This window comes from Neopsephotus bourkii, unplaced genomic scaffold (genome assembly GCF_033783945.1).
Source record: "Neopsephotus bourkii isolate Nb327-2 ecotype Australia unplaced genomic scaffold, CSIRO-AGI_Nbou_v1 NB_1792, whole genome shotgun sequence".
Classification (NCBI taxonomy): domain Eukaryota; kingdom Metazoa; phylum Chordata; class Aves; order Psittaciformes; family Psittacidae; genus Neopsephotus; species Neopsephotus bourkii.
The window spans coordinates 13,248,388-13,268,340 of NW_026902266.1; the positions used below are offsets into that span (position 1 = coordinate 13,248,388).

General features: G+C 41.0%; 1 protein-coding gene across 10 annotated transcripts in view; it reads left to right on the top strand.

Annotated features, from left to right (window-relative positions):
• TEAD1 (TEA domain transcription factor 1) overlaps positions 1-19,953 on the top strand; it is a 162,687-nt gene that overhangs the window by 23,044 nt on the left and 119,690 nt on the right. Inside the window, exon 1 of one of the 10 annotated variants that reach the window (XM_061380369.1) lies at positions 1,382-1,644. The exons of the other annotated variants lie outside the window; for them this stretch is intronic. The gene's annotated coding sequence lies outside the window, so the exon portion shown is untranslated. Of the gene's footprint in view, positions 1-1,381; positions 1,645-19,953 lie in introns of those variants that run through there. 10 annotated transcript variants of the gene reach the window in all.

The following is a 19,953-nucleotide window of genomic DNA, read 5'->3' on the forward strand; positions in this document are numbered from 1 at the left end:
TTGTGTAAGTGTACGCTAGAAATAAACCTGAAAAAACCCTGTGATCTTAAAACGGAAGGCTAAGCTGTAAGTGGTTTGGAAAAGTCTCTGGTTACCTGTGTGTACTGGTGTAATTTTTGCTTTGGCAGAAGCCCTTGCAAGGAAGGCATGAGCCTGAGTCTGCATGCTGAGAACAGGGAAACAGAGTGGAAGGGCTGGGCCCGCTGGTGGTTCCTCCTCCTTCTCTGGGTCCACTCACAAAGTAGCCAGGTGCTCATTTGGAGTCAGGAGACTGCCAGTTTGAAATAGCAGTGTGCTGGATTTCAGTGTCTGACGCAGCCAGTCCCTGGCAGCAACAGGAAAGGCAGGCTTGGGCCTTTGTTTTCTGACAGCCAAGGAACAGGCATATTTTGGAAATGTGTGGAAATTTAAATTCTGAAAAGACACATTTGGTCACAAGAGAAGAGCTGCCTGCTCGGAACACCGGCAGCACTGCGCCTTTAAACCGATGCATTCACATTAAAGGGAGACATGTAAATAATGCAAAGGGGTAAACTAGCCTGAGTTATGTGTGGTTTTAGCTGAGTGACTCTTTCTGCCTTTTATGGAAATCTCTCATCTAAAGTCCTTCACAATTATCCCCAAGGGCAAGTATTAACCCCATAAAAGAAAGAATATCTACAGTTACACATCAGACATTACGTATCTGTGTGATGGCTGTGGTTGACTTTGGCCAAAGATGGTGCTTTATTAGAGCTGACGGTGGTAGCTGTATAACGGGAAGCTGGGCTGGCTTCCTTTACTTATGAAAGAGGAAAAGTCTTCAGGCAGAGTGATGAACCCATATTGCTAAGTAAGCATTTTGCAATTATGAGGTGCTGTTCATAAAGAAAGAAAGAAAAAAAAAAAAGGACCTATTGTGGCCTCAGTTTGGAAGGCCGTGAGCCTGGCTGTGCTCTAGTGAGATGAAGGGCGCTCAGCAAGGCTCTATGCATTCCACTGTGGAGTTGGGGCAAAGGATGTCCTCAGTTCAGTGAAAGCAAAGTTGCAGTCCCAGGGCTCTGTCAACGGCCATCACTACTGTGAGGATAACATCACCACCAACCTCCACATCCCTCTGGCTGGGGGGGGAAGCGGGGCAGAAGTGGGAGCTCTGATGCTCCCATTGTGTCTGGCAGGGTTTGGTTTGTGCATTGGCAGGGCTTTTAGACCTTACAGAAGGCGATGGTTAATACAGCAGGCTTGTGAGTAAGTTGTTTATTGATTGAAGTACTGTGTAGAGCTATGAGTTAGCACTGCATTATCTGATGTGTGGCTGCTGTTCTGCTGCGGGCTGGCTGCCCATAGCTGGACCTGCCAAACCTTCCTTGGATTTATTAATCAGGTGATGTCACGAGTCCAGGCCAGTATGTCTGCACTGGTCTTGGTGCCTGTCAAAACCGATCTCTGGAAAAAAACCAAAACCATGTGCAATGGGAATAGTGAGCCACATTCTGCTTAAGGTGCACGTCCGCGTCTTTGGTCACGCCGCTGTACCTCGAGGAGAAATGCTGGCCTCTGCAAATGGAGTTCAGAGCTTGGTTGGGAGCCACTGAGGCTGTGTCTGCATGTGTAATACCACATAACAGCTACTGACATCAGATAGTAGCAGTGCGCTTACCTGAGGTAGGAAGTGAAGAAGAATATTGTCTGTGGTTGAAGATACAAAGTGAAACTTAAGGAGGGACGAAGCTGGAAGGAAGCCCTGGCTGACAGCTAGCCAGAACATCGCAGCCCTTGCATCTGGGGAGGGATCTGAACAATGGCTTGACCAAAACAGAGGGTAAAATTCTTTGTACAGGGATCACTGAGGCTTCGGACAGCTGGGAGCTGCTGGTGTTTGGGTATCAGTGGTACTGCTTAGCTTCCAGAGGACTCCTCTGAAATCAGTGTTTTGATTTTCTCTCTGGCGTTTCCCAGCTTGGGGATTGGAGGCTAGAAGGGTAGAGTAGCAGTAACACAGACTGCAGATCATTTCAAACCCTTGTAGTTTATGTTAACTCACTCTCCGTTCTCATCAACTAAGAAGTTGCTGTCTATGATAGATTGAGCTCAGTATCTCTCCTCTATCCTTTTTTTTCCTACTTTTGCTACAACTTCGAGTTTTTTTCAGGAGGTATGTAATTAGAAAAGAAATTCTTTGAACTTATAAAATGCAGGTTGCTTAAATTATGCAGTTAAAGGATAAAGAAAATCACAGAGCAATTTTAACAAATTGCCCTTAACTGGATTGCACAAACAAACCTCTCATAAGAAATCTTAGAAAGGTGTGTTTGAGGGTGTAATCTTAGCTTGTGGCTAAGTAGAGTTAAACTTGTTTTTCAAGTTGGTTGTGTATAACTTTCTCATGCTAAAGATTGTGAGCATTCCAGAAAGAAAACAGTTCATCTGTAGCAGGGGTTTGATGGGAAATTTTCTTTCCAGTAATTCTGGCCCCTGGTCCATGTACAGTACTTTATACAGTGACTTTCCTTTTAATCCGTATTCTCACTGGCTGTGTTGTAAAATATACATGTGCATATATTTATATGAAATAGTCTTGAAGTTTGCAAGTAGTACAGTTTTTGAATGATCCTGTATGTGCCAGGCCAGACACAGTGCCCTCACACTTCCAAATATACGTGCCTTTCTTGTCAGATGCAAAAGAACTTGTAAATTTTGCATGTATGGAATCGCGTCATACCATCATACCCCAAATTCCCTGTTTGGTAAACATCAATACCCAACTCTTGGGTTCCAAAAACCTATGCAGTTTCTGAATAGTTCTTTAGGATGGCAAATGGGTTTACTCCAACATTCTTTTTTTTTTTTTCCCCAGCATATACCGTTTCTGTTGGTATTTATACAGTGGAGGCAAACTAATGTGGGTAGAATTACTATGTATGCATGTAAGAAAGCATGCTACCTGCAAAAGCTTTCCATACAACAGCTGAACTTATACATAAGAGAACTGTTGATGCTTTATTACAGTTTAATTTGTTAATGAAAGAAGATGGACTGAGCTCCTACTACACCTCTTTGGATGTTTGAGGCTAGGCACAATTAATTTATTTGTACTGTCTGTGTAGGCATATGCCAGCTAATGTACTGTAAGAGCTTTTATCTTTATATTCATAATGAAGAGGGGCAGGTTTTTGGCAACTATACAAGGATTTTCTGATGACTCATCCTCTCTGGATTGTAATACACTTTCTTGTAAAATCAAAAAAGAAAAGTAGTTTCTATTAGAAGCGGGCTCAACCAGAGCAGTTTGTCCTTCACAATCAAGCTGCAAAGCAGAAAATATAAAGGCTTACCCGCTTTCATTTATTTTAATTTTAATTGGACCTCTGCTGAAAAATAAATCTTGTTATTCGAGTGGATGTTCTCATATAAGGTATTAAAGGGCTCTTGAAGTAAATATGCTGTAGGTTGCATTGTCAACTACTTTAGTTTGTGCTCCATTGTCATTATACTGGTATTTCGATCACCTTGGCAATACATTGGACTTTTAGCTAAGTTGGAGTAGATAGATCTCCTTCAACACAAAGTTGTACTGTTTGGTTTCTGCTATTCACCTTGTTACTATTCAGGAAGAAATGCAGAGTCCAGGATTTGGTAGAAACTGGAACGGGATTTGGGTGCGAGTATCTGAGTGGACAGCTAAATCTGTTTCAGTAAAATATCTAGTATTGCTTTCTATTTAAATGACATAGTAGTTAATGCCAGTATCAGGTAAACAGGGAGTATGCTTCATGTTCCTGCTAATGGGGGAAAAGTATGAACGTGGACTGTTCTACAGACTGATTAAAAAACCAGTAAGAATAAGTAGAAGGCATGAGTAATCTATTTTGTTTAGCTTTGAGGGGAAAAATCTTGCTTTTAATGAAATATTATCATCATTATTTTATCTCAGAGGACCTGTGCATGCTTTTGTGCATGTTTTTATGCATGCACGCCTCCTGTGCGCACTTCCTCCCGCTCATGTGTTTGCTTTCTCTCTGTGGGACAAACCTGAAAGCTTGGGCAGCAGAGGGATATCTATTAATGAACTTCCTCAGTCTTTCTTTGTGCTCTGTCACAATGCTTTTCCTGAATGACTTCTTGGGTGATGAAGCTACTGCTTCCTCTTAGTAAGGCAATGTTTATGCAATCCAGAGTGGATTAATTTAAATCCCTGATTTTAATCACAATTTAAATCAACAAGCAGAGCACTTTGATTTAAATAATTAAGTGTAACCTTGTTTTGCATTTTTGCTTTCCAGTTACTTTTCTAAGCAAACGCTCAGTTTTATTGGTCAATATCATTTACTAACCAGAGCTGTTTGGTGTACACAATTGGGTTTTTCTAAAAACATGTACTGCTTATGTACATTTACTCATGTTCTAAATTTTTACATTCCTCTTATACTTGAAAGTAGTGAATCACATTTCTTAATAGATATAATAGATCTTTTTAAACTCATGATTCATGTAGCAAAATGTTACAGCTTCAATTCAATTAAAATACACAAAAGTGACATTTCAAGACTGCTTTAGTGGTTTAACTGGTGTTCTGGAATACAAGACAAAAAATATATTGGAACATGAGCTTCTAAACCGATCGGTTGTGCAAACTAATTATCTGCAGCTAGTGCTTTGTGCCAGTTGCTTCTGGACACAGAGTACTTCAAGTTTTTTTGAGCTACTTAAGTAATCCGTCATTGCACATCTTAATTTTATTCATAAATGGAAAGAGGAAAACAAACTTTCTTACTTTCTGAATTCCTAATCATTTTCCTAACGTACAATGAACTAATGATAAACCGAAGTAGCTGAAAATTAAGACAACTGTTGCTGTAACTTGCAGGAAAATAGAGTGTTAAAAACCCCCGGGTAATGTTTAAACAAATTGTTTTAGGTGCCTCAGCAGTGAAAGTTATCCATTCAGTAGTTTATCTTTCTCCAGAAAAATTATCACCCTGAATAGTAATATACAGACAGCTTCAGTATAACATAAAATCATGTGAACTATTTAAAAAAAAAGTTTAGAATTATGATCATAATTTAATGGTTTCTTTAGGAAGACAACAAAGGCACTTCATAGAAGGATCTGTATTTTAAGCCTATATATTTCAACTTCTTTTTGATATAAGCTTTTATGTTCCTGCATGGAATACTCCTGTCACTTAAAAATTAAGATTCCTGTTGTACATATCTTCACATCTATCTAACTTTGATGAGACTTTTGGTAACAGATTGCTGACTGTGACAGTCAATCTTACTTTAATATTTTGCTCATTAAAAGCATCATGGTCTGTGTTCTTAAATTAGCACGAGGGGTTGTGTGTGGAGTCATAGAACAAAACGTTAAAAAATTACATATTCTTAAACACTATATTGGAATACATGAATTAGTGGGTCATAGCTACCACATAGATGTTAACTCCATTCACAAAATGAGAAGGGTGATTTAAGGGTTTGACACAAGGTATTTAAATTGTAAATTTAGATTCATTTTGTTCTAGATGAGAGAACAACAACCAAATCTAGATAATATGCACTCCAACACATTATTTAAATGTTCCCTTTCACTGATTATTTGTAAGATGACTGTTAAGATGACAAGTGTGTAATATGGTACGTGGGAATTGCAGTATTTAGAATCATCAGGGAAGCTCGCAGAGGTGTGATGTTGCTCAGTTTAAGATGTCTGAATTTCCTTCCATTTCTTTCCTAATCGTAGATTTTTCTCCTCTGGTGGTGTAGCTAGGAAGTGGGAGGTTGATTAAATTTAATTCTGATTTATCTGGGTTCAGTCATGTTATCTCTTAAAATGTGTCTCTAAAGGTTAACAGTCCGTTGGCATTTTCATCTTTGCTCTCCTACTCTGGTGAACTTCGTGGCTTGCATGTCTAAGAAGTCAAAGATAGCTGGTTGTATTTTTCCATACCTGCAAAGTGATATATCTGGATTCACATCTGCTCCTGGAAAATTTTTAAGGCTTAATGTTTAAGTTCCATATGCTTAAAAGGGAAAGTTGTTAAATCCTAAGGGTTTCATTTCACTTTACCTCCAGGCAACTTAGCAGTCAAAGGGAACGTCTAAAGTGCTGCACAACCCAGTTTTGTTTAGCTTCCTGCCCCACCAAGTGTGGAATAGAAACTCAAAACAAAAGGGAGCGTTGTGGGTGTGTGTGGTGCCTTTGTGGTGAGGTTGAGGGGGACTGTGATGGTTGCATGTGGGGATGCTGATGCTGCCTACACTGGCTCTGCCTGAGCACCTGCAAGGTCCCTGCTGTGGCTCTGCCTGGGGTTTGCCGGACAAAGTCTCTTTCTGTGACTCTCTCCCACAGTCAAGGGTTAGGCCTTGGTAGTCCCACAAACCGTGACCTTCCAGTAAGTAAAATTAACCATTGAAACACTACCTGGGATTTGAGGCCCCAGTATCCTTGTCAGAGGCAACCTGGGGCTTCACCCTGCAGTGGACTGTGCCTCCCAGTTTGCGAGTTTTGCAGAAATAGCAGATATCTGTAACGTATTTTGAATAGATTTGTACCTGTTAGGAGGTTTTCTTCTACCTGAAAGGGCAGATGAATTGAGTTTGGGAACATTTTTTTCTCTCCCAGATGAGACGACCTGCTTTCTTTCATGGGGATTTTTTTCTTTTCTTTTTTTTTTTTTTTTTTTTAAGTAGAATTCCAGTCTTCTATAAGAAGACAAAATATTTCTGGAATGCAACACCTGTGCAAAGAAAATGAATTGCTGTGTGCCAAGATGGTTCAGTAACGGCTGCGTTGTGTGGGTAACTTGACAAAAGTTTTGCAGCAAACCATAAACATCTGCAAAACATTTGAAAATTTGGCCCTGAGTTGGGGCTGCTTGAATTCTATGGCATTTGTAATAATTTACTGTTCCATAAGATGTAATTATTTGTGTGAACCTTAAGACTAATTTTCTTGGCAAGAGTAGAAAAAGATCTATATTATTAAAGATACAAGAATGACTGATATTCTTTACCGGTACAACTCTGGGATTCATGAGTTTATCTTTTACTTCTGGAATGCATTTACTTGTCCCTATACATTTGACTATGCAGCATGGTTAGAAATGGGAAGGGGGCAGCAAGTCCTGTCCAAACTGTACACATATGCTGCTTTTTTTTCCCCGTGGGGAAGCACTGAGAGGATTGAAGTCATTGAGCTAGCTTTGTTCAGCCGAGCTGAAAACACACCATGTGTGCTTTTAGTGAACTCTGGGCCTAATCCTAAATCTTTTGAGTTCAGTGACAGGTTAGAGTGTCCAAGAAGTGAATCATCGGCTGTAGCTAGCCGCAGCTATGATGCTGCGCGGGGCATTGTCTGCCTCAGCCCACTCATGTGAATAAGGTACAGTCTCAGGCAGGAGTTTCATCCCAGGCAGGCTCAGCAATCCACAGTGCAAAAAGACCAAAAGAACCGACTCTTTTCTTCTCGGGAGAGCACATGGATAGGTGGTTTCGTTGCACAGTTCTTGCTCCAGCTTCCCAAAATGCCCAGTATCTATGCTCGTTGCCAGATTTCTAAAGACCTCAGCTTCCTGGAAGGCACCTAAATAAGGGTCAGATTTTGAAAAGAGCTTAGCATACAGCCTGCCCAGCTTTTCAGAAAATCTGGCACTGATGTCAGTGCTGAGCCTCTGTGGAGATGCTGGGAAGAATGCTGCCTTCCTACATGCTGCAGCGGGATAGTGCTGTTCGCTTTACAGGACTCGCAAAAACATTGTTAAAGAGAACAAATAGTAACAGGGAAAAGAAACCCCCCAAGTCTGTTTTAACAGATCCGGGGAGGGGAGGGCCTTTTCCCTTTTTAAAGATTCAGTTCAGGAATTGTCAAAAGAAGTAAACAAAGCAACATCATTTAAAAGCTTTTGGAACAATAGTCTCTTCCACTTCCCTCCCTCATTGTAGAGCCCTGGGCCCAGCTTTTGTTTATTTTGTACTGCCAGCCTCATGGTGCCTGATTGGTCGGTGTCTGATTTCATTCCTATGGGTGATGTCAAAAGCTGACCCAGAAGTTCTCAGCAAGTTTGCTTTTAGCTTTTAGTTGTTTTTGTGTGTGTATCCGTGTGCACAAGAGTACTTTTCAGTCCTAGGAGGATTCTGTTACAGGCTGAATATTATTCAGCTGCAAAAGTAATGAGGAGTAATATCTGTGTCAGGAACTGCTGTGCTTGTTTCCTACAAATACTAGGAACAGCTAGCAACTCAAGCACTGCGAAGTTATGGAAGCTGTAATCAATATTAACTGTATTTCTAGTATTACCATAAGGCACAACAGGAAATGAAAAATCTGTAAAAAAAATAATAACCTAACTGAAAATTGAGGTGATTAGTTAGAAAAGCTGATTTCAAATTCATATATAACGCTACTACCTATTTTCTTTTTATAGAGCTGTAATTCTAATCTTCAGTTAATATAATTTTTATTGGTTGTCAAACCGACAATTTAAATATCAGGTTCTCAGAGGTGTGCATACAACTGACAACAATATTCGGTGTTTCTTTCTATAGTCAAATAAGCAGTGTTTAAGGTTTGGGGGTTTTTTTTGTGCACTCCATCTGCAAGTACTCCTATCTTTGTTTTCCATTTCTCTGGCCTTAACACTTGGGGTATTTTTCCTTCGGCAGCCTCTGACCCTCTCCTGTGTTTCTTTTTGTTAGATAAGTAAAAGATGAGCGTTACTTTATAAGGACATAGTTTCGTACCCTTGTCCTCTATTAGAGTACAGTCAAGTTGCTTGTATAAACATGAAGAGTTTTGCTTACTTTTCAATTTATTCAGATGCCAGTGCAAGGTTCTTGAGTCATGCCACGTCTCCATCCCCTTGCTTCTAGGGAACTCTGTTGTACAACGTCTTACACACGTTAGTGGGAGTGTGTTGACTAGTTCCATAGGGAGGCTTATACTGGTGCTGTGTATTGCACAAGAAGGTGTGTTTAACCTCTCCCATTATATAAAATACTATATTACAGTCTGGAAGAAAGGTGTAAAATACCTTCTCTGCTTCTCTCTTCCTATATATGTATATGCTTTTGGCAAAGGTTTGTTGCTGTGTCAGATTTCACAGCAAAATACTGTTGATCAGAATTTATTTAAAGGAAATGAAACATTCCCCCAACTGTGCAAATTTGCATCCAGCAAAATGTCCCTTGCTTTCCTGCCCATGGCCTGTTTTTGAATTGCCGAAGCAAACAGAATTCTCGCCCTGCGTCTCCTAGGAAGCAGGACACTTACAGAAATTTGGATGCTTCAGAAATAGCGTAGTATAATGAGGAAATGCAAGGCTGGAGTGCTTTTCAGCTAAGGATAACTCATTACCCAGATTCAAACGTGTTATTTCAATGCCTGTAGCTTCTGTTTGTGTTCATGAAGGATGCCGTTCATTTAGGGAAGTCTGTACAGAGCCCACCAAAGTGTCCAAGGGCTGAGACTCCGGACGCTGGCCAGTGGATCTTGTTGTGCATTTGTTTGGTCTCCTTTCCCCTGGTTGGAAGCAGCTTGTGTACAGGGCCTCGGGCTGGCCTCGCTGCTCACCCTGGTGCCTGCCCAGCCCTGCTTTTCCTCCCAGGAGCTCTGCTGTTTTATGAGCAGCTACTTTGAGAGACGGCCTCCCTCATCTCCTTTGGCCAAAAGCAAGCACTACAGTACAAGTGACATAAGCCTTACAAAGAATTTGTTAGCTGATGGTGCCCCCAGCTCTGGTGGAAACGCTAAGAGGAAAAATAACTTTATCTGCATTCTGGATCTGTTTTAAATACTGTGCTTTTTATGATTTCCATATGATTCTTGGGGATTTTAACATCAAAAGACCCAGATTATCCTAATTGGTGTAGGAGTTTGGAAAGGTTTTCTTCATGCTGGACTTAAATAGGGTTCCTGCTTGGCTGCTTCTGCACTGGCTTAGTCCTTTAGTGACATGAAAGCCAGTTGCAGTTAAGCAGATTCCCCCTTTTTTTTGTTTAATAAACTGAAATAACTACACTGTTCAGTATTAAAATGCAGAAACATCATGCATTTTTAAAGCTTCCAGAAATAGCCTACAATGCATTGCAGAAATTAGTGAAGCCATACTCATAATGAAAAACATTTGGTAATGGACTCTGGATCAGTTAGTAGGCTGATTTACTGCCTGTCCTGTGTTTTCCCTCCTCTCCATAAACTGGTATCACTTACAGATAGGAATAGCAAGGAGTTTTCAGAAACTTTTTTGGGGAGAGAGGAACCCCCCCTAAATTTAAAAGCACAGTAAATAGCTTTGTACAAGTTTTGCTCCCAATAATTACTTTCCCTGTTTAGCAGAAGACCACCCTTTTTATCTTGGGGGTAGTTTTCCTACAAAGATCACACCTGAGTCGCTGCTCCTGTACCATGGGTGTATCTTCACCGCACAGATGGCTTGGCTCGGGGCTGGTACCTGGTCCTGGGAGCATTCCCACTGCAGATCCCTGCCAGCCCCTCGTCCTCTCTCTGGGGTTGAGTGCCACGCTCTGGAGGTGAACCCTGTGCTGTGGGATTTGCTGTGATGACAAAGCATCCCCTGCCTTGGAGCAGAATGGAGTAGCTACAGAAGAGTCCGTATCTGCTGCATCTTTCTGTATTTCTGCTCCATGGCTTTGCACCTTGAACAATGTCTGTATACTTCTCTATGAAATGGATTAGAAATCTTCCCTCCTCTGATATGAGGACTTAATGTCTGGGCATAAATGCCCACTTGAGAGGTCATAATTCTTATTTACTTCCTAGCAAATTATTGGGTAAATGCTTGGAGTAAAAGTAAGCTCTGCTGTTTCAGCAGTTGCTAAGAGCCTAAGTTGCAGACTTTTCCCTTTACCCCTTTTTTACGCTCTACTATATGTGTTGAAGGCAGTTTGAGTCAAGTACATTTAGCTTACTCACTACAAGCAACATCCTCTTGAAAAACTGGGTACCAGAACTTGTTTTGGGGCTGAAAACATTGCTTTGCTCCCGGTTCATTTCTTTGTGGTTTTGATAAAATTGCAAGTAAAAAAAGGGGGGGCGAGGGAGAGAAAGAAGATGGGGGAGTCAAGATGGGCATCTGCGTGCATAGGTTAGATCTGCAGCATTTATATAACTACCTGTTTTGTTGTGCTGTAGCTTCTAAGCTATCTCTGTAAAACATTTACTTGTTTGGCTTTAATCACACCCTTCACTAAATGTTTGCTTTGCGCATGAAACAAAGCCATCCTTAACACTGTAATGAAACCCTTAGTTAGTGTTCATTTAGGAAAAAGCAACGCCAAAAATAAGTTGAACACTGAAACATCAATCAAGAATGAAAATAATAGCAGAGTTTTTAATGTGGAGATCTCAGTGAAAATCTTAAATAGAATCTGCAACATTCTCTGCAGGTTTTGGCTTCTGTGACCACAGCAGCCTCCTGATGTGTCTAACAAGAGACAGTTTTTATTGTTTGCATACTGTTCCTTTTATTTTCAATTTCCATCCTGTGGTATGTAGTTACTATTCCTACAGTTATTTACTTGCATATTTGAAACTTGCTTTTTCCTTCCCCTCCTTCACAGGAAAGTAAATCATTAAAAGAAAAAGAGTAGCAGATAGAAATAGGTAATTTGTATAGCAGAAAAAAATACATATAACCTAAAATAAAATAGAATCTTACAGTCCTTTAGGCGACAACCGTCTTCAAGAATGGAAAAAAGAGCAGGGTGGAAAAGCAATTGGCATTTATGTGAAACTCTCAGTGGGCTCATAGACACAGATAAAGATTCAGTGCTTAATGCCTGGAAACAACATTTCCTAATTTTTGCCTGAAGAATAGTTGTTTGCAGAACTTGAAACATTAAAATTGTGGGCGAAAGACACTAAAAAGATGAGAAAGGAGAAGATACAGATATTCTGATTTTGACATGTTTTTTTGCAGGAAAAATGTTCATTTAGTAGCAAGATTTTGTGTGCACAGTTCTAAGTCCCTGGGAAAGAAATCTCAAAAGTTGTACTGTGAGACAGAAAAGACTGACACAATTTCAGAAGTCTTAGTGAGTTTATAAAGCGTGCCTGGGAAAGTCCCTCATGCAAATCCTTCATAATCACATCTGTCCAATTGTAAAAGCCAAACTCCCTGAAAATCAGAGCAACTTTTTGGAATAGGATGTAGAAAGTAAATGTTCTGTGTTCCACAGTGACTCTGAAGTCACTGACAAGATCTGATGCTTTCTTCACTTCGCAGTATTAAGCTCATATTTTCCAGCTGTGCATGAATATGTTTATGTATTTGTTTTTCCTTTGTTCCTTCATATTTCTGTGAAATCAGTCCACACATTAAGGAAAACCTGTAGGGTTGCCAACTCTGTGTGACCCGATAGCCATTTCCTGGGTTAAGTGGAGGTATGGTGTGTCCAATAGGAAGGCCATTCATGAGGGCTCTTGTGTGTGTCTTGGGCTGCTTTTCAAAAGTGTTGTATCATCTGTTGAATTCACACTGAAATCAGTAGGAATCATATGGGATTGACTCTGCCTGACCCACAATGCCTAGCGACAGACATTTCATGTCCAAATTCTTCCACTGTTGCACAGTTCATGCTGTTCTTCCTGACTTGCTGCTGATAGCCCTTTAGAGGTTTTATTACCTGAGTGAGAAAAGAGAGGAGGCCAGGCCTATGATACTGCAAGCAAAGGAGACCTTCCCCTACTTGGAGTATACTGAAAGCCAGAGGGCAAGGTTTCTTGCCAGCTCCTAAAAGAGATAGTGGAGGGTGCAGGGTAACAAGAAGCCACTTGTGGCTTCCTTAATCTGCATCACCAGATCCCACTGCAGCTCTGCTTTATGGTTTTGGTGAGAAATCCCTTTTAGCTCACAGCTGCTAAAGTGAAGTTACACGGATCAGTCCTGGTGATGAGCTGGAATGCCATGAGCTGGGTTGCATTACAGCGGAAGCAGGAGCCTCCCAGAAAATCTAGATCACAAATAGGATGTGGAAGATAGAAAACATGCTTCTTGTCTTTGACATTTCACCTCTTTTTTGGTGCCGACATGCTGTGCAGCCAACTCTGGTATCACCAACACCCATGGTGTTGGAAATCATTTAAAGAATGGAATAGAAGATTCAAGGATGGCTTGAGGATTTTGTCAAAATTTACTGTAAACTCACTGTAGTAAAGCCTCAAGCCATTCTCAGATCTTCTGTTTCCTGCATCAGTTGTCTAACCCTAAAGTTACCAGGGACCCATAATTCAATTATAATTCCATCTTTCAAGGATATAAACTTTTTCTCTACAAAGTATCTGGGAAGGAATATATAATCTGGGCATTCAGCTGTCTCCTCTTCAGATTCCCTCTTTAGCTGATCCACGGTGGTTTCTCTGAGGAAGGACTGTGAGGTACTCTGAGATACTGAGAGTTTCTGCAGGCCTTGTACATAGTCTGGTTGGCACAAAAGCCCTTCTATCAAGTGCCGGAAGCTGGAGTGCTTCAGTGTGTGAGAGCACTGGGCTTGCCTATGTCTGCCGTGCTGGAAGCAGGGCACATGTAGACAGGGACTTCTGCAGTGATCTGCAGATCTTTCTATGTGAACCTTAATGTATATGAGACCATTAGAGAGTGAAATCCAGAAGGAATGTGGTTTTTGCAGTATCCGTAGCTGGGATATACGTGTTGCAGGTGTACTTCTGGAGAAAGAGATCTCTCCTGGCAACATGTGACATATAATGCTCCTATTGCGTAGGGAAGGGTCAGAGTAGCCTTCGGTGTCTTAGCTGTGGAAAACGGGCAAAGGTAGCCTGGGGAGGCCTTGGAAATGAGGGAGCCATAAAGACCTTTGCTCATATCAGAGTTGTTTATGAATTTAATAGCAAGAACAAAATGAATCTTAAGCCCAGGACTCTTAGATGATGCAGTCATCCCCACAGTGTGGTGAAATAAATAACCCTTCTTCTACATGGACATGGCTTGCTAGGTACTTCTGTCTTTCTACAACAGCTGCACGCACTTGTGGGAATCTGAACTTTATATACCCATTTTCTGTCAAATCCAGGAAGTGACACTTGTGATTTTCTACCTCATTTTAGCAAATTCAGTTCTTGTGCTTGAGGGGTGGTGAGTCCCTTGTGATACTGGCTGGCTTCAGTGCAACATGTGGTGCTTGGCACCTCCTCCACTGTGGGTTGGTGGTTGTTTGTGAACAAGGGTGAGCACGACGTTCTGTGCAGAGGCCCTCCCAGGGCCCCAGGAGAGGGGCTCAGCAAAGCTCCAGTCCTACAGGACACTGCAAAGTTAAAGTCCAAATCTTCTTGTAAAGCAGCAGTTCCTGGTGAGTGACCAGTAGAGTCCTCAGGTGGACAAACTTTATCAGTTACAGCTTCAAAATCCCTTTGTTTTTGTGGAGGTCTATGTCCGTCACCTATGACTTCTATAACCTCCCAACTAGATTAATATGAAGTTACATAAGCAGCTAATTTATGGTGGACTTAAGAATGGCACCTAAAAATGGAAGGAAGGGCAAAATGCTATCAGATCCTGTTTCTGGGCTTACATATTAAGGCCTTGGATGAGTAGACATGGACTTAAATACATGCTTACATGTAAGGGTTAGGGTTAGGGTTACTGAACAAAGCTAAATTTCCCATATGCTTCCTGCAAAATATCCATACAGGTGGTTGCCTGTGGAGCCCTGAATCTTCTGGAATCTGGTTATATATCTTGGAACTGGCCACTGTCCCTGCGGTGTATTAGATTGACTAGGATGTGCCTGTAGCCTAGCCTGTGGTATGCGATTTAACGTGTGATTGTCTCTATCTGGTTAAAAGTTGTTACCTGAGTTAAATTTTCTAATGAAAACCAGATCAGCTTTTTTTTTTCTTATCCTCCATGTGCTGTCATTTATAATTAGACTGCAAATTCCTCAGAGCAAGAACTTGCTGTCCTTCTGTGCCAAATATACTGGGGTCTTGATATTGGTCAAGTTGCCATTAATAATAAATAGAGAGTAAAAGGAGAATGTGTAAATGCATTCAAACATGTAGTGACACTTCTAAGTGTAATTGTTATCACTGCAGATCTCTGTGTGTTTGGCAGCTGGGCAGTGCTGGAAGTGCAGAGTCCCTGTAATTGAAATTTTCACGTTTTACTGGGTTATCAGAACCTGCCTTTGATGAGTAGTGTCTAGAGTAAAGAAAGACCCAGGGACAGGGCTACTCAGAAGGAAAGACAAGCCAGATAATGTATCTTCAGCTCCCTTTCCTAGAGACTCAGGAATGCCCAAGCTCATTACATTAGGAAAAGGCCCAAGGTTAGGTAACTTTTCCGTAGTTAATACACAAACACAGGGTTTTGCCTTTTTGAAGGGGACAGTGTAAAGCTGTGGACAGGAAGCTCTCTAAAGGATGAGGCACAGGGCTGAACAAGCCCACAGAGTTCAGTCGTGCCCTGTGCCTGTACCCAGGTCTCCTTTACATCTTTATGGCTGTGGAGAGGTCTTACAGGGGAAGGAGCTGAAAGCAGGCTCCCTCACTTTGCTTCATTATTTTACCTATTAATTTCATTTTGTCAACCCTCAGTGTTCTCTGCTTTCTTTTGATTTGGTTTTCATGACTTGTTTGGGTTGGTTTGTATTTTGGACCGTATTTGTGCTATTGAGGTTTTCTGGTGCTAGTTTTGACAGCATCAGTACTGATTTTGAGACAAGAATATTTGGTGCTTGTGACTATATATAACTCATGCAATTACTACTCATGATGGTTAGTACTGTAAATATTGGAGGTAGATAAATTCTGGAGACTGTGGGAAAGTTACGGGTGTGCTATAGCGACTACTGATGGTGTAATCTAATGATTCCTAATGATCCCTATGATCTTTAGGAACAGAATCACAAGACCTAATGATTCTCTAAAAAATGAGAATTCTTTAACTTTTCTAAATTTGACCACCTAAACTTCAGGGTTTTTTTGGTGTCTCATCCCCATCCCAGGTAGATTGTACCCTTAAGTTGTGGGCATTGTATTCTGCTGTAAGAGCTCTTTAATTTCACATACCCAGAATAATTGTGTTTTGCTTGGATCAGCTGGAGGAAGAGGTGGGGGGAGAGTAAGAATTATTTGGTAGGCACAGCTGTGAAAGAGAAATAAATCAAGGTGACAGAAAGGTGAGCTAGAGAGTGAAAAAATAGTGAAGAGTTTTTTTTTTACTGTAAATCCACGTGGGCAGTAAACCCGACTATCAAATTGCAGCTCTAGTGTCAGAAAATTTGAATTACATTCCATTTAAAAAAGTGTATTAGTAAAACAGTGTGTAATGCAAATTCTTCCATGCATAGCAGAAATAAAACCACTTTTGAACTCTGACTACAAATGTATTCAGTGTTAATGTAACATTTTTGTTGTTCTAACATCTCAAACACTTATCTGCTATCATATCTATCTGTAGTGCAGTGACAGTGAGCCAGGAAATGCTGTTCAAAAAAGAATTCAGATGTGAAAAGTGAATGTCCTTGGCTCTAAGTCATAATGTTTGTCTACTAAGAGCCAAGCTTATTTCTATTGTAACGTTAATCAGCATTTTTTTATTCATACTTTAAAATAAAATTTAAAAAATGTCATTTGAGGAAACCAACTGCTAGTCTGAGGAAGAAAGCCAAAATACTTTCTTTCTCTGGGTCATTTCCTGGCTCATTCCCTTTCTGGGTCATTCTTTTTTGCCTGAATCACTCCTTCATATTCATTTAATAATAATAACAAAAATACTCAAATGAAATGCATTTGCCTAGGATTTCCAAGGATTTAACTGGTAGTAAGTAGGAAATGGGCTGCTTGGTTTTGAAGGCACTGGATCAGAGCCTGACGGAAGTTCTCAGCAAATACGATATGACAAACGGTAAAGCACGGGAAAGTTTAAAGAATCGTATTAGCAAGCCAGTTACTAAGTAGGAGAAGAATCAAGAGCACTCTAATCCTTTTCTTGAAGTGCTAGATACACTAGAAACACCACTAGATAGTTCAAGACTGACAGTCAGATCTCCCAGAGACTTGCCATTTTGATATTTGCTTACTGTGCAAGTCCAGAAATTGCTCTAGCTTAAAGAGAAGTCTCCCCTTCAAGGCCTGGGCAGCCTGGAACCTTGAATTTAAAAAGAAAAAGAAGTTCAGGATTTTAATGGTGTTTTATGGTGGTGAATTAAATTGTGAAATTTGAAGTCTCAGTTTTCAACATGAAGCCACCCTTAGCCTCTAATTTGAAACACGTTGGAGAAGCCATGCTACAAGTGTTCAGTTTTCACTACAACAAAACATCCACTAAGTTAAAGGAACCTTTGTGTATAGACAGCATTATGAGAAACTAGAGGTAATTTTGAAGAGCCAATGTGACTTAGCATAATTTAAAAGTATAAAGAATTGATTCTGTTTGTCTTTTTCTGAGCTTGACAAAACATTTTGGTATAGACCTGTGTGCATGCATCAGCATTAATGATTCTTCTGTATCTATAATAACATTACACCTGTATCAAACAGATTTTGGTAGTAACTTTCAGATACATAATAACACTTGTGTTAGAAGCACTGTATTTATACCAGACTGTGCAACTGGTTAACTGGTTTTAGTGAGGTATTCTTGACCACTATGGGCAGAGACAATTTTCTTTTGTCACTGAAGGTATTGTAACATTTTATTGCATAGTCTCCTTCCCCTGGGGAAGCAGTAAAATTTAATATATTTTCATAGTACTACAAAACTAACTTCTGAAGACCCCAATTACGATGGTAAAACTATATTGAAAACATAGAGAAACAATTGCCTATCTCCATTAGAGACCTTGCAGTCTAAATAACAGCATTGTTCTGCGAAGGTGCTTCTGCCCATGTTGGTCAGAGAACAGAGGTGAATGCTGCTTTGCTTGAGCCATTTCAGGAGCATCATGTGCGATGTGTGGCGGACACAACCACATCAGGTCTTGACTGCAATCAGTTGGAGAAAGCATACAGTACGATTAGTTACAGTAGGCAGTTTACATCTCCCTGGTGACATCACTGGCTCCCCAGCTTAGATGTGACCATGGATCCTCTGTGAGCACCTCAGCTGGGTGCTACCCTTCTCTCTATGAAGGAGCAGGTGCTGAGGGGGAGAGCTGTGTGTGCTCTGGCCACAGGAGCCTGACCAGGCGCGAGGCCTTCATGAGTGAGTGACAGAGCAGCCCTGGGCTTGCAGCACACAGATGTCTGAGGGCACAACGGCAGCTCTGGCTCTAGAAAAAGCAGAGAATGTGACCCAAACAAGCCTTGCCAAGGGTATGCTGTGCTTTTGTGTCCCTCCTGCCAAACAGAGGAGGACTGGCAGGGAGGGAGTATAAGGTTCTGAGTGAAGAGCAGTAAAGGGGCAACACATGTCCATGTGTTTTCTTTCTGTTTCTCTTATGTACTCTGTGGGCTTCTGTCATTGCTTTGGACAGACTTCTTTCTACAAGTCTTTCTGTTCGTGCTCATTTCCCACCCTGTCTTCCACATGTGGCAGGGACAGATGTTACTCCCAGGCATGAGCAAGCAGACATCAGTGAAAATCCCCAGACCAGAGTGAGATGAGTCCAACACTCCGTTTCCAACACTGCTTTTCCAAGAAACAGCTCCAGTTGCAGTGCGGCAGAAGGGTGACTCAGGTGGAGGAAAATGGCAAGGGTTTGCAGGGGTTAAGCATGGACATCCAGGCAGCTCAGGAAGATCCTGGTGTTATGGTCTCTGCCTCACCAGAAGGCAGCACATCTGTACTGGAGTAGCTGGTGAAAGGCACTTGGGCCTACTAATGGAGCTGGAAATAAGAAGTGAGGCCTTGGACAGGCAAGCCATTCTTCAGGCAGACTGAGAGGCAGGCGATGATTGCCATGAAACTGTGAACGGTGGGTGCAGGGGAGGAAGGGCTGCTGTGGCAGAAATGACAGTGTGCTGTGAAATCAGTATTTCTGTTAAATTCATGTGTTTTAAAGTCCAGTCAAATGATGAGGATTAGTTCCTAAGCTTGTACTTTTTGTTCGGGTTTTTATGTATGTTTTGCTTTCTGCTGCCTGGACCTCACCATCTCTTCTTTAACTCCGCCGGTGTCCAGTGAATTCACAATTCTAATGGTTGCCAGCAAAGTTATTTCTGTGGAAAATTGACAACTCCTGAAGCAGGATTAAACTACAGTGAACAAGGAGTTGGAATAGACTTGAAACCTAAGTCAGAGCTTAAGACAGAAATTACTTCCTCAACAGGTGATAACTACAAGAGAAGTGCAGAATAACTACGTAACTATTATACTGAGTTTTGAAAATGCTATAGCTAGTCATTGTGGGTTTTACTTATATTTAGCAATTAAAGATTGCCACAGTTTGGGATTGTTTCAGTACCTCAGCAGGAGAGTGTTTTCTACTGCCTTGTAGAAGGTGTAAGTCCTGCAGCATAAAAGCATCCTTCCATCTCAGGAGACTCTTATTTAAGATGTCAGAAATAAATTTTCCATTACAGAAAAAATACACTCTATAGATCTGTTGCTATCTGCATGAGACAGTCATACTGACAAAGTAAAGATGATGCCAATGCATTCACCACCTTTGTAAGGATAGGTGTTGAGGCAAATGTTGAGATGGAAGAAAGAAGCTGGTGTGTAGAAGTGCGGTGTTAATAATGCTCATTTCCTTACATAGGAGGCTTCCTCTCTGCTACATAAACAACTCAGAATTTAATTTGGCAGGTAATTTGTCCATAACACTACTGCTAGCAGTTGGAAAACAAAATGAGTTAAAATAGTTTTATTTGATGGCTACTGCACTTACAAACAGAATTATTGCTTTGTTTTTTCTCTATACACAAAAACACAAGGTTGGGTTTCCAGTGTTGGCTTGCGATGAAGACAAGCCACTAGACATGTTGTGACTGGTCGACATGCACCCCAAGTCCTGTCTGATCTCCTATGCTGGTTTTCTGAAATGTCTTTCTCT